Genomic DNA, 15,524 nt, shown 5'->3' with positions numbered 1-15,524 from the left:
ATTATAAACATTTACTTTTTTTTTTGTTCTAGATGCAAAATTAATGGAAAGCTGCATTTTGAATGCCATTTTACAAATCTTAGTAATGCTTTCTCCCACCAATTGAAAACCTCACTGTTAGGCAAAGAAGTAGTGGCTTTAGTTTTGATATTATAACAGTGTGGTTCGTTTGTAATATTGTGTATTCACATTTTGAGAAAAAAATAACATGTATGCATGTTTTGAAATGAATGTAATGACATTTGCCATTGAAACTGTAATACTAAAGAAATAAGTCAAAAAGCTGAAATGTCAGTTGTCTTTATTTCATTTTTGAAATACTGCAAAACAGTTTAGGTTGCTGTCACACATAAACTGCTCTCATCAAATACGCCACTTCTTGTAGGCTATACCTTCACAGATGGTGAAGAAATCACATAAATTGTATACATACAAAAAGCATTGGTGATTGTTTTCATACAGACCCCTCCCCCCTGCGTCAAAATCAGACACAGCGCCTTTGTAACCATATCAGTGGCTGTCTAGCTGTAATAAGGTGACAGTAATGTCCCTAGTTATTTTCATTTGCATTCTTCCACCATTCTGACAAGAAAAAAAAAAAACATTCCGAGTGGGAGCACTTACACAGCTTGACTGTGAAAAGGTATTATACAAAATTGATAAATTGCAAGAGACATTGATTTTGAGAACAAGTCGTACAGGATTAGTACAAGAGCAGAATTTTTGAATAAGAGGAGTTTTTAAAAAAAAAAAAAAATCAGCCTATCGAGAGTGTGTGTGTGATGTATTCCATATTTTTTTTGCCTACTTGTGAAAAAAAAAGGCAGTTACCTGCAGAATTGGTGATAAATATCCTTAGTAGTGCATTCCAGCTTATTTCGTACCCAAACCCAGCAATGGCAACTCTGACTCTGCAGAGTGCACACTTCCAATGTTAGACTTGTTCTGGAATACTAGGAATCCTTTCTCTGGTAACTGATAACTGTAGGGTGAGTATGTCTGTGTGTGAGTGTGAAAAACAACAGTTTCTAATGCCTTACATTCTACCATACTGTGTTCTTCAGGCAACTTGTTGTGTGGCCATTATGGTATAATGTAGGACATTTGTTCCATTCATTCACATCAAATATATTGCTTTCTCACTGTGAAAAGCATTTTGAGTCAGTCTGACTGCAGTGATCTCACTGGGAAGTGACAGTACAGTAATATTGTACAGATGTTACAGTATGGTGTGGGACTTCCTTCATACTTGCACAGAGCAAATAGTTAGCTTTTTCGTTGAAAATAATCTGATGTTAATCTTCTTTCATTCATCACTGATGGGTTTGGTTCCAAACCCTCAGAACTGAGTCGGCCTTTTTACCAAGCTCGCGCCAGCCAAAAAACTATCGAGCTAAGTATCTACCCAGAATGCCCTTCTCCCTATTACCTCAGATCTCATTTGCCACGTAGCCATAAAGCTGCATTTCAGCCGAGCTCTCAGCTAAGTGGAACATTTTTGATATTTGTGTGAAAATTTTTGGATATCTTCTTATTTTATTAAACGATTAGTATTTCCAGTGTCTTTTCTTCTGTTTAACCTTGTTTTTCCTCTCTACCCGTTATTACCGTTGGTAAACTTTCAAGTACCATTGTTGGTATGGCCTGTCCTCCCTTACCCTTATGATATTTCTTAATACCATAGTTGGTATTGTCTTTCCTGTTTAACCTATTAGCTTTGACTTGTATTCAGGTGTTTCCCGTCTTTTCTCTACATACCAATGTATCATTATTGATGTGACTTGTTTGAAAATAGTTGACTTTATTCTGGTTGGATTATACAGTTGGGCTGTGGTGTCTTTTCTATCAAGATGTCGGATAAGAAGGGCACTTCAGGTTTTAGCCATTGTACTTCATGTAAGGGCAAGTTACCTAATAGTGATTCTCATGATGAATGTGTATACTGTTAGGGAGTGTCCCACCTTTCGTTGCAGCCCCCGTGTGACATTTGTCAGAGTTAGTCAACACATTCTTATTGAGTGCAAAAATAAACACATTCTCAGAGGCCTTTTCTGCGATCATAGACCTTACTTCGCCTATTTTGACTTTGGTTCCTGTGGCCACTTCAGCTCAGGCCACACCTTCAACTATTCCATTAACTTCTATTCTGGAACCGACCGTTTTGGCTCCAAGTGCCAGTTCCTCACCGAGCATTGTACCAACCTCACTAGATTTGACCCCTTTACTTCTGGTCTCAAAACTAGAGACTTCAGTGCCAGCAGACCTTGCACCACAGACCCGATACTCCCCTTCTGTAGATCCGTTTCTGGGCCAAACGTGTAGCCCCTTCATCAAACGTCCTGACTCCCTGTCCGGAGTATCCACTAGCTCCACCAGGAGCCTGTCGGAACACGACTTGGTGCGTCTTGTAGACCAGCTGTTGTTAGCCAGGGGGATCCCCTCTCTTTCTAAGACCCATCCACTTGCAGGACTTGGGTTGTCTTATCCACGGACTCCATCTTACACTCCTCCTTCTGCCACCTCGGTTCTGAAGCCTTCTGCTCCGACATCCTTCTTGGAACCCATCACCTCAGCAGCTACAGTATATCTCACTCCAGCTCTAAGTTTGTTCCTTTGGTTCCCACTGAATTGGTCCTTCCTCAGTCTGGGGATTGGGAAACGGGCACTTTGGCTTGAGGTACAGAGCTGCCTCCTTCCTCAGCGCCAATAGCCACTTCCCTGCCAGTCCTGCTTGAGACTCCATCTGTGGGGGGCAGGTTCGTCGGAGTGGGATGTGACCCCGGTCCCGAGGTTGTCTTTCTTGGTTCTGGGCTCCCATCCCTCTTTGGGCAGGCCTGCTTTCCGTGTGATGGAGAAGGCTCTTGCTTCTGGCACTCCTTTGATGTCAGAACCCCAGTTTTCACCCCCTGAGCTACAGATGTCATGGACCCCCCCCCCCGGGACACCGGGCAGAGAAGCTGCAGGGCACCCCTTTTCAGGGTCCCTGCTCTTCCGAGTCCTCCTCTGAGACACCCACTAAGGAGCCCCCTCAAAAGAAGACGTGCAAGAGGAAGCACATGGACTTGCCTGGAGTCCTTAATGGAAGACACGGATTACAATGATGGTGAAGGGTCCCCACGGTCACCTCCTGGGTCTCTTTTGGAGACATCCTGGAAATGTTGAAGCAGAGAGGTGGCCGGAAGCCCTCCAACCCTTCATCTGAGGAGTCCATGTTCCTGCAGGCTTTTTGCACTCAGCCTTCTACCTCTTGGGTGACCCCGCCTGCCAACGAGCTTGTCCAGCTTATCGTGCAGCATGCTTGGAAGAACCCTGATTCCATTGAGGCAAAAATTCTTTCCCCTACCAAGGAGAACCTGCGTTGGTCCAAAGGGTTATCAGTTGATGCTATGGTGGTGGCCACAAAAAAGGACCTGGCTGAGGAAAGTCCCGCTGTCCACTCACCCAACAAGGAATCCTGGGCGGTGGACAGACTTGGGAAGCATGTTTTTGCATCATGGACCTTTGCTGTACGGTCCCTGAATTATTTGGCACATTTTACAAGGCTCCAGAGGGACTTGATCTCCGATCTCTCTGGGACACTCACAGGACAGTTGTCTGACATGGTCAGGTTCAAAATGGCCTTGCAACTTGCAACCCTGGAATCAATATCCAGCTCATCCATGAGGTTGCTGTCATATGCGACCGAAGGGATGGCTAGAGCAGCTGGTTCGGGCATTGTTATGAGGCGCCATGCCTGGATGCGCATTTGTGACGTGGATCCCTTCAAGTGTTCCTTTCTGAATGCTCCCATCAAAGCTTCGTCCCTTTTTTGCTCCAAAGTGAAGGACACACTAGCCAGGTGCGAACAAGACAGAAAGACCCTGTCTGCCGTAGGCCTATGGATGTTCGTGTTACCCTGCTGCAGTCATTACACTTGGGTTATCCTGCCATCAGGCAGTCCCTCAGTCGGCCTGAGTTCCAAAGTCTTGGTCCGGCATCGGTTGCTGTCGCTTCTTCCCTGATGTCAGTGCGACAGGGATATATAAGATACAGCTGACGCCATTTTCTTCAGTCTTTCTTGCCACGCGGTGCCCGAAGCAAAAGCAGTTCACAAGTGCCGGTCGGCCGACTCCTGAGATTTTCATTCCGAATCCAGAACTGAAGTCTTCTACAAAGCTAAGTACCCCATTTGGGAAACTTTTTCTTGCCTCAGACCGATGTCAGTAAAAGTTAATAACTGTATTTCTTGTGGGAAGCAAATACCTCATAAGGATTTCCATTCTTCTTGTATCCCATGCTTAGGCCCAGACCAAGATGTCACAGGTTGCCGGTTTTGTGCTAGGTTTAACAAGCACAATATTAAACGTCGGTTTGATTTTGCCCAACATTATTTTGGCAGAAAATTCAATTACACCATGCCGTCGGAACTACCGATGACCAGATTACACAAAAAGCGCAAAGACAAGGACAGGCATCCGAGGCCCAAAACTGACAACGAAGCCTCTACTAGGCCAGTCGCCTGTTCTCCAGTTTTCAGCAAGGCGCCTTCGCAGCCCTTGACGACCACTTCTTTAGAACCACAGGCCGCCTCTGACTCCCACATGGAGATGGCTGGACCTTCGGATGCACCAGATTTACAGCCTACCAAGACTAACCCTTCAGAGGGATCCAGAGTAGCTGAACAACCCGTAGGTTCAGAGGGTGTTTTCAGACCCACTCAGTTAACCATTAAATCTTCTGCTAAGTCTAAAACTCCTTTAAAAACAAAGAAACACATTCAGCATTCACCAGGACAGGCCTCCATGTCTAAGAAACAAATGTTCAAAATGGCCGAAGACTTAATCACTCTGATCAGGGGGGGTCCCATCCCCCTCCTGATAAAAGGCCTAGACAGGATGTAGACTATGACTCATCCGACCAGGTATCCATCTCTTCAGATTCATCCTCAGACCTAGGATACTCTTTACCCCCTTATGAGGATTCTGATGCTGAGGAATCAATTCCTTCAGCCTCTCTGCCAGAGGACTACTCCTTTGGGGAAACTTTACATACCATGAGGGAGCATTTCCATTGGGAGGGCCAGGATTATTCAGAATCCAAGAAAAGGCTCAGAGATTTCCTTTTATTACCTCAACACAGACCCCCTGCTATTCTGCCAGTGTTAGATATTGTGGATGATGTGTATACTGAATCCAGTTTGAATCCTGATTCTTTACCTCCTGCTCCAGTTAAGCCAGACAAATACTACAGAGTCCCTGACTCACACAAATTTCTTTATAAAAGCCCTGTTACTGACCCTGAAACTATTTCTCAGGGCCCCAAAGGGGTAAAGGCCTCTTCAGCAAAGAATCCAGTCCCCTCTGACAGAGATTCCAGAGCATTAGACAAATGGGGGAAGAAAATATATACATCTGCAACTTTAGCAACGAGGGCCTTAAATTGCCAGTTTCACATGCTAAAATATCAACAATATTTGATGTCTCAGTTGAAACAAAAAATGCTTCCAAACTCGGATCCTCCTAATTATAAGGAAATGCAGAATTTATTGCATGCAGCTGAACAAGTGGGAAAACATACTTTGCAATGTGGTTTTGATTCATTAGAGGCCTCCTGTTGAGCAGCAGTTACAGGATCTGTCTTTAGAAGACATGCTTGGTTAAAAGAACAGACGTTACCAGATCATGTTAAAGCAAAATTATTGGATGCACCTTTGCAGCAGGATGTTTTATTTGGAGTTAAGGCAGAAGAGGTATTAAAGAAAATGGAGAAAAAGGCAAAATCTAGGCAAACGGTGAAGGATTTCTTACAGGTTCAGCCTCCTCGATTTAGCAGAAATTGGCCAACAAAGAATTGGTCCTTTCCAGTTACAGACAGACCTCAAAGGGGCAGATACAGACGTCCAAGAGGTAGAGGTCAACCACAAGGTCCTTACAGGCCTCGACAAGGGGTGCATCAACCCAGAAAGAAGGGGAAGACAGGCCTCAACCTTATAAAAAACAGCCCCAATGACTTCCCACTACAGCTGCCAAACAGTTCTCTCTTGGCAGCCCCCTTTGGAGGAAAACTGGCACTTTTCTGTCACAATTGGCATATGATCATCAAAGACAAATGGGTTCACAACATTGTATCTCAAGGTTACAGGTTTCACTTTCACACTCTGCCAAGGTTGAAAGGAATGCCATATCTGCCACCAAACCAATGGGCAGAGGCTCAAAGACAAATTACAGCACTCATGGACATGAGAGCTATTCAAAAGGTACCAACACAGGAGCAAGGACAAGGATTTTACTCAAGACTCTTTCTGGTTCCCAGAAAGGACAAAGCCTGGAGGCCCATTCTGGATCTTTCTTCTCTAAACACTTACCTGGATGTTCCAAAATTCAAAATGTTGACACTACAGCAGCTTCTTCCCATGCTGGGCAAGAAAGCTTGGCTCGTAACTTTGGACCTCAAGGAGGCATACCTGCATGTCCCTATCAGACAAAACTGCAGAAGATACCTCAGATTCATAGCTGGTTCAATGCACTACCAATTCTCTGCACTGCCCTTTGGCTTATCTACTGCGCCCAGGGTCTTCACAAAGTGCCTGGCACCAGTAATTGCATTTTGCAGACAGAAAGGAATTCAAATTTATCTGTACCTGGATGACTGCCTGATTCAAGCAGAGAGCAAGGACATCTTCTAAAGCATCTGGCATTTGTAAAAAGTTATTAAGTTGCCTAGGTTACACAGTAAACGAAAAGAAGTAAAAACTAGTGCCCTCACAAGAGATGATATTCCTGGGTGCCAGCTTGAATACGATGGCCCAGATGGCTTATCTCACGCCAGACAAGCAAGGACAACTGACTCAATATTTTCAGTTGATGACAACAAAGACCCAACTCCCTGCAAGAAAAATTCTGCAGGCCTTGGGTTACATGGCATCTTGCATACTACTAATTCCATATGCCAGACTGCATATGAGGAAACTACAATGGTACCCAAAGAGTGTCTGGTCTCAACACTGTCAAAGTTTGGAAACAATAATACCACTAATTCCTTGCCTTCAACAGGAGTTTCGATGGTGGGCTCAAGCATGTCACCTCAACAAGGGACAGCCTTTCACTCAACCCACAGCCAGGCAAACACTGACAACAGATGCATCGGATTACGCCTGGGGAGCACACATGGCAGGAAAATTTATTCAGGGCAAGTGGCCCGCAGAACAAAGGCATCTTCACATCAATCAAAAAGAGATGCTAGCTGTACAAAATGCTCTTATAGCTTTCAAGGACCTTCTGCATCCAGGACAACTACTACAGACAACACCACAGTTATGTGGTACATAAACAAGCAAGGGGGCACTCATTCTTATCCCCTCTGCAGACAAGCCATGACCTTGTGGAACACAGCCCTAACCTATCAAGTTCATCTGCAAGCACAATTCCTGCCAGGAGAGAAAAACACACTGGCAGATGACTTGAGCAGAAACATCATGGATCCGCACAATTGGAAATTACATCCACAAATATTCAGAATGATGACACACAAATGGTGGAGCCCAGACATAGATCTGTTTGCATCCCCAATGAACTGCCAGCTACAGAAATTCTGCACAAGGACTTACCACCCACAAGCATGGAAATTGGATGCCCTCTCATTCAGCTGGAAAAAGCTACAAGTATATATTTTCCCACCACTATCTCTCCTTCCAAAGGTACTCATAAAAGCCAGGCAAGAAAAGCCAAAGATGATCCTGATTGCCCCAGACTGGCCACGCCAGCACTGGTACCCAATCTTAAAGAACTTAGCACAAGGTCTACCCTGGATTTTGCCTCAAATCCCACATCTTCTGACTCAGCACAACAATCAGATACTTCAAAGCCAGCTAAAGACTTTAAACCTGGCTGCATGGCAGATTCCTTAGTCAAGCAAGCAATGCCTCTCTCCAAAGCTGTTATGGATGTCATTCTGGAGGCCAGAAGGCCTAGCACCAGGAAAGCCTATTCGGATAAATGGAAGAGATTCTGTGCCTGGAACCAGGCTCACAGCCTTGACCCTCTTGTCCCAAATATTCCTCAGATACTACAATATGTAACTGAGATGCTGGACAAAGGCCTCTCCTTTTCATCCATCAAGATCCACGCCTCTGCCATCTCTGCTCATTACAACACGGACCCACCTATTTTTTCTAATCCTTTGCTAAAACAGTACCTCAGAGGGGCTAAAAACACAAGACCGCCCCATAGAGCACCAACTCCAACTTGGGACCTCAACTTTGTGTTGGAAAAATTAACTTTACCCCCGTTTGAGCCAGCTAACTCAGCAGATTTAAAATATGTCTCTTGGAAAACTGCTGTGCTCCTGGTAATAACCTCAGCACGAAGAGTTTCAGAATTACAGGCACTAATGGCAGTGGAACCTTTCATCATTTTCCACCAAGACAGGGTGTCTTTAAGAACAAACCCTACTTTTATGCCAAAGGTGGTATCAAGTGTGGCTCTAAACCAAACTATTCACTTGCCAACTTTTATCCAAATCCACAGAATAAAGGGGAGAAACTTTTGCATTCTTTGGACATACACAGGCAATTATGCTTCTACTTGGACAAAACCAAAGCTTTAGGAAAAACTGAGCAATTGTTTGTAGCATATGCTGCAGGAGCACAGGGAAAAGCTATTTCAAAACAGACCATTTCAAAATGGATAGGACACTGTATACGTTTCTGCTATACACACCATGGGAAAACTGTACCTAACAGCATTAGGTCTCATTCCACTAGGGCAACAGCCACTTCAACTGCCTATCTCAGAGGAGTACCTACCTAAGGACATTTTGGAAGCAGCAACTTGGAGTTCTGTACATACCTTCACCAAGCATTACCATCTGCCTCTTTACTCTAAATCCAGAGCTGGCTTTGCCACTGCAGTGCTGCAGGGCCTTATAGCCACCCCTAATGCCTTATAGAACCAGCCACCCTACCTCAGCTTTGGGATTCTACCCAAGTGTAATGACTGCAGCAGTGTAACACGATGAACATAGTACAGTTTTGTACCTACCATAAATGTAGATGTTCGAGTGTATACACTGCTGCAGTCCAGGTTACCCTCCCTCCTTCCCCTCTTACTTGCTGGTACGTACCTAAGTCTTCTACCCTTTGCTAACTATGGGGAGTATTGGCTGGTAACTGAAAGTTTTTGATTGCTTTTCTTATGTATGTTTTATTAGCAATTTGCATTGTCTACCTTTTTGGGGGCACCTGACATCTGGGCCAAGAAAAACTGAAGAAAATGGCGTCTGCTGCATCTTATATACCCCTGTCGCACTGATGTCAGGGAAGAAGCGACAGCAACCGACGCCGGACCAAGACTTTGGAACTCAGGCCAAATGAGGGACCGCCTAACGGCAGGATAACCCAAGTGTAATGACTGCAGCAGTGTATACACTCGAACATCTACATTTATGGTAGGTAAAAAACTGTACTTTTTCCAACCCTCAATGTACCTTCTCCAGGAATCAGAGGAGTGGAAAAATGTGGCATAAGAAATCTCAGGGTCCCTTCCGTGCTGCATGTGGTGACGATAACCCCAGGGGCAGAGGGCGTAACAATTCCAGAAGATGCTCCTATAGAGGCAGAGGGGGTTCTCATACCCAAGGCTCCAGGAATTCCTTTTCTGGACAGCCTTATCAGTGCTCCTGAGGAGCAGCCCGATTACATACTTCTGGAAGCAGTCGGGGGACGTTTCTCTCTGCACCAAGCTGCCTGGCAATCTGTCACCAGCAATCATTGGGGACAGAGTATCATCACCAGAGGTTACACTATTCCCCTTTCTTGTCAGCCAAATTTTCCAAGAAAGGGTCTCGGCATTCCATCCAGTCAAAGGAAGAAGCAGCTTCAGAGATTATAAAGCTGTCTCAAAAAAGAGTCATCCAACCAGTCCCACCATACCAAAGCGGATCCGTATTTTACTCGAGATTCCTTTTGGTGCCAAAAAAGACAGGGGACTGGAGACCCATTTTGGATCTCAGCAGCATAAACAAGTCTGTCACCCAAACCAAATTCCAGATGGTCACAGTTCAGTCCCTCCCCTTTTTTAAGAGAAGGTGATTAGTTGTGCTTTATAGATCTCTGGGATGCGTATTACTGCATCAAGATGGACAAATGCTTCAAGTCTGCTTCGCTTCCGGCTAGGAGCCAGTCATTATGAACTTCGTGCCCTGCCATTCAGTCTCTCTTCAGCCCCCAGAGTGTTCATGAAATGCATGGCAGTGGTCACAGCTCACTTGAGACTAAAAGGATTCCAGGCGTTTCCATATCTAGATGAATGGCTCCTCACCGCCTCCACCGAGCATCTTCTGGTAACAGCACTACATTATACTCTCTCTCTCTGGCAAAATTGTTGGGGTTAACTATACACTGGGAGAAATCAAACCTTACTCCTACACAACAAATAGAGTTTATTGGAGCAGTATTCAATACTCAGTCCTGTCTAGTATCATTCCCATTTCACAGACTCCACAGACTGAGACTTCAGCTCCGAGTGATACTCTCTCAAACAAAAGTCTCAGCAAGGGAAGTTCTTCGGGCCCTAGGCTGTATGGCAGCTTCAATCCCAATAGTGCCTCTAGCAAAGCTACATATGCAGACTCTGCAATGACTCCTTTGTCAATGGGTTCCCAAACTATCACCCCCTCGGTTACCAGATACATATAACCAACTCCTGCAAACAAGACCTCCTTTGGTGGATGAGGCCAGACGTAGAACTTTGGAGTCGCCCATTTCAATCCCCTCAGGGCACAGCCATTGTGACCACGGATGCTTCCCTGATCGTGTGGGGGGGTCATTTCCAGGGAAAGACTGTCTAAGGCACATGGTCTACCTCAGAGGCCCACCTGCATGTCCGTGTTCTGGAACTGAGAGCTGTGCTTGTTAGCACTGCAGGCCTTTCATTTGGCTCTCCCTTCCTGAACAATTGCAATTCAGTTATACAATATGTCAGTGGTCTGGTATATCAACAAGTAAGGAGGAGCCAAGTCCTACCCCCATGTCAAGAAGCCATGAGAATTTGGCAGTGGGTGATAGCTTCCAACCACTTTCTGATAGCAATGCATATCCTGGAGAGCTCCAATGTGATTGTGGACAAGCTGAGCAAATGCATCCTCATGCCTGACGAGTGGCCTCTCAAACCCGAGGTGGCGGCAGAAATCTTCAGCCACTGGGGCCAGCCCTGCTGCGATCTTTTCACCTCCCCATCGAACAAATGCAGCATATATTTCGCCCTACTCACCGAGGGAAGCTCTAATTCACGATTGGCACACGAGACTTCTTTATGCTTATCCTGCCATCCCCCTGATTCCACAATTCCTAAAGAATACTCTTCGGTTGAGATGCAAGGTGATCCTCATAGCCCCTTTCTGCCCTCAACAAGTTTGGTTCCCCTTCCTTCGGCCTCACCTAGTACACCCACCGTGGATTCTGGACCCTCTACCAGATCTGATCATTCACCCCCAAGGGTTGAGCCACCCAAATCTGTCCAGTCTCAAGCTGACAGCTTAGTTCCTCCACTTCCACTCCTCGCCAGGCAAGATAATCTCTTCTTGCCTGTTCAAGACATCATTCTGGCGTCTCATAAACCATCCACCAGGAGACTATATCCGGATAAATGGAAAAGATTCTCCATCTGGTTAAAGGATAACATGCTAGACCCGTATTCAGCTCAAGTAACTGCAGTACTTCAATACTTGGCTAAGTTTTTTGATAATGGAACCTCTGCCTCTACAGTACGAGTACATCTACCAGCATTTTCCAATTTCCACAATGGTACAGATGGCACCCCTCTTATCACCTTTGCAAAGCCTTCCTCAAGGGGACCTCTCATGTCAGGCCTCCTGTTAGGCAGCCTGTGGAACCATGGAACCTCACTGTAGTCCTTCAGTCTTTGACTCAAAAACTTTTTGAACCTGTGGCGAAGTGTGACCTAAAGTTTTGTCTTGGAAATCCTTGTTCTTGGTAGTTATCACATCTGCCAGAAGAGTCCCAGAGCTGCAGGCATTGTGTACCAAGAGGCCTTATCTGGTATTCTGTAAAGACAGAGTATCACTTCAGATGAATCCATCCTTCCTTCCCAAAGTTGTTTTTGAATTCTCCATTAATCAGACCATTGATTTACCAGTGTTTTTTTCTGAATTTTGCCACTAGTGGAGAGTACTGCCTTCACTCTTTAGACGTACATAGACAGCTGAGATTTTACCTAGACAGGACCAAACCTATCTGTAAATCTGAACAGCTTTTTATCTCCTTTTCTGGGCCCAGAATGGGAGAGGGTCTTTCCAAGGTTACATTATCAAAATGACTAAGGGACTGAATACATTTCATCTATTCCCTCAGTAATGCACCTATGCCAAACGTTAAAGCTCACTCCACTAGATCTATGGCAACATCTATAGCATTCCATTCCAGGGCTTCCATGGATGACATCTGTGCAGCAGCTACTTGGGCTAAGCCTCTTACCTTTATCAATCATTACAAATTAGACTTGGTCTCCAGAAGGAGAGCTGCCTTCGGCTCAATGGTACTCAGGAATGTTCTTCCATAAGGGCCACCCATGGACCTCAAGGTAGCTTGGGATTCTGTCCCATCAGTGCTGAATGGAAACAAAATTCACATCAGATAAAGAAGTTATGTTTTACCATAACATTCCATCTGTGTTCATCTTCTTTAATTCATCACTTCCCACCCTCATTCCCACTCCAAAGGCTCCTGGGGGGTGCTTTGGGTCTAAGTGGTGCCCCTAGGTTATTTGCACAGAAGTGGCCTCGGCTTTACTTCTCTCTCTAGCAAACTCAATCTGAGGTAACAGGAAGAAGGACATTCTGGGTAGCAACTTAGCTCGGGAGTTTTTTTTCTGGCACGAGCTTGGTAAAAAGGCTGACTTGGTTCCGAGGACTCTAAACCAAACCCATCAGTGATGAATGAAAGAAGGTGAACAACACAGATGGAACATTATGGTAAGACATAACTTCTTTTTTTTATATATATATATTATGTTCCCTCATAGCCTTTCATGGTAGTCAGCAGTGAGTTGTGGTGGTTGCAGTATAATCTTGCACCTTTGTTTTAGTAGCTCACAACAAATGTATTGCTTTCCCATTGAAGCAGTGCTGTTTGATGTGTCACAGTCTAACCCCCAAAAGTGATCTAGCAAGCCACAGCAGTGTGTAACTGTAGTATAAACTAGGATCTATGTCCCACCAATATTGAATTTCAAAGTGTCACTACCTATTCCGTTATGATTTTATCTTGTAGTTCATAGTGATATCTGATTGTTTTAATATTGGGGGTGTGTGCCTACCATGCACAAATGGTCTTTTTTTCCACTGTCTGGGCCCCAAAGTGTTGTCAGCTAACCTTCTCCCATTTCATTCTGATCATTTGATAACTGTGTTTAAAAAAAATGATTGTTGCTGTGAGCAGTAAGTGTATCTGGTATTGCTGGCAGATTTGAAATAAATGGTGTCCCAACTATTGCATGTTCATGCCCCAACTGGACTGGTATAGATACCAGGCACACCTCATCACTAAGGGCTTTTCATCCAGAAAAAAAGGAGGTCATTGTCCCACTGTACTCATCCCTCATTAGACCCATTATAGAATACAGCGCCCCATTTGGTATGTACCTCTCAATACATCTGCAACAACTGGAAAGGCCGCAGAAATGCCTCACAAAAAGAATCGCAGGCCTAAAGCAGATGCCCTACGTTGACTGCCTTAAAAAACTCCAGCTATACTCTGTCGCATATCATAGGTTCATAGGTTAATACTAGGCTATCTGCCCTGGGGCAATTATAAGCCTAGCCCGATTCTGTATGGCTTACGCCACCCCTTGATTTGAGTATACTGTGCCCTTTTTAAGGTTTAGTTTACTGTGCCTCTGTCTAATAGTGACACGGGAGTAATCCCTGGGACAAACCTACGATCCCCCATCCACCTATCGAGATTCTTCTTGAAGAGATTCAGTGAGGTGCTCTGCCTCACATGAACTGGAATTCTATTCCAGAGCGAAGGGAGCCTCTGGGTTATGAACCTGTCCCTCCAGCAAGTTCTATTTATTTCTGTGCTGAGGTTCAAGTCCCTCAGCGTGTGGCTCTAAGGGATTTAGATTTACTGAGGTGAAGCATGTCCATTAATTCTGGATTTGACATAGCTTTGTATGTCAGGCATAGATCGCCTCAAGTAGGCGGTATGCAACTGAGTAGAGCTGGAGTTTTTAACCGAGCAGCATATGGCATCTGTTTGAGACCCTTGATCCTCTTGGTGAGATACTTTTGGGGTCTTTCTAATTGCTGCAGGTGTCGGGTAAGGTACATCCCAAAAGGGGCATTGTATTCTATGATGGGCCTGATGAGGGATGAATAAAGGGGCACGATTACCTCTCTTGAGCTAGATGTGAAACCCTTTGTGATGAGGTGGGCTATGTAGAAGGTCTTTCTAACCACTTTGGCAATGTGGTTTTCAAAGGAGAGATTGCTATCAACTTGGGTCCCCAGGTCCCCAATAACTTTCTCTGTACTTAATGGGCTTTCGCCTATGTGGTAATTTGTGGGCACATTGTTTTTGCCAAAGGGTATGACTATACATTTTTTGGCATTTAGCTTTAAACCATGGTGCTGGCACCAGTTATCTGTCTCTGTGAGACCTTTTTGAAGGATGTTTGTGTCAGCTGGAGAGTCGATTATTGCGCCCAGTTTGCAGTCGTCTGCAAACTTGGTGAGCCATAGTCCTCCTACATTTGCCTGTACCTCGGAAAAGTATATACCGAACAAGAGTGGTCCCAGGATAGAACCCTGTGGGACGCCACTTGTGACCGGTTTCGAGTCTGACATGGCTCCAGCAACTCTCACTCTGTGGGTTCTGTCTTTGAGCCAGTTTGCGACCCATCTTGTGACATAGGGGTTTATATTTAAGCTGGATAGCTTATCTATGATGCCCGAGTGGCATATTGTGTCATCTACTCAGAGGCGATCTCTGCTCAGCATACAAGGCCATGTCAAACCCAGAGCTGTTGGACATGCTACACTTAAAGAAATCCCAATCCCTCAGAGCCACACGCTCCAGGGATCTAAACCTTGTCATCACAATAAACAAAACATGCTGGAGGGATAGGTTCCTGACCCAGAGACTCCCCAGACTCTGGAGTAGACTGCCCACACATGTCAAGCAGAGTGCCTCTTTGGCCCTCTTCAGAAGGAACCTTGACGATTGGATGGGAGAAAAGAAATTCACCACGGGGATCACGTCAGTCGCCCTGCTAGACAGGGGTCCAGGAAAGTAAATAGTGTGGGAAGAAATGGCCAGGGAATTGTTATGGCTAGGCTTGTATAGGCCCTAGGGCTGATAGCCTAGTACCAACCTATGAACCTGTTTATCGGTGACTTCTCTGAGTAGAGTGTACTGCCAGCACTGCCCAGATATTAGGGTCTTTGGCTGTGCCAGTATTTTTTGTATGCAAGAACACATGCAAGAGAAACCTGTCCCAGCCACTCTTCTCTCAGTGTGCTCTGTGAAA

The 15,524-nt window shown here is 45.1% G+C and overlaps 1 protein-coding gene across 7 annotated transcripts in view; it reads left to right on the top strand.

Annotated features, from left to right (window-relative positions):
* DCP1B (decapping mRNA 1B) overlaps positions 1-15,524 on the top strand; it is a 492,116-nt gene that overhangs the window by 76,173 nt on the left and 400,419 nt on the right. The window lies entirely within an intron of this gene.

Source organism: Protopterus annectens, chromosome 11.part0, assembly GCF_019279795.1.
Source record: "Protopterus annectens isolate FY-2018-M chromosome 11.part0, PAN1.0, whole genome shotgun sequence".
In the NCBI taxonomy this organism is placed as follows: Eukaryota; Metazoa; Chordata; order Ceratodontiformes; family Protopteridae; genus Protopterus; species Protopterus annectens.
The sequence above is the reverse complement of the archived record's forward strand: the minus strand, read 5'-3'. Positions and strand labels throughout refer to the sequence as shown.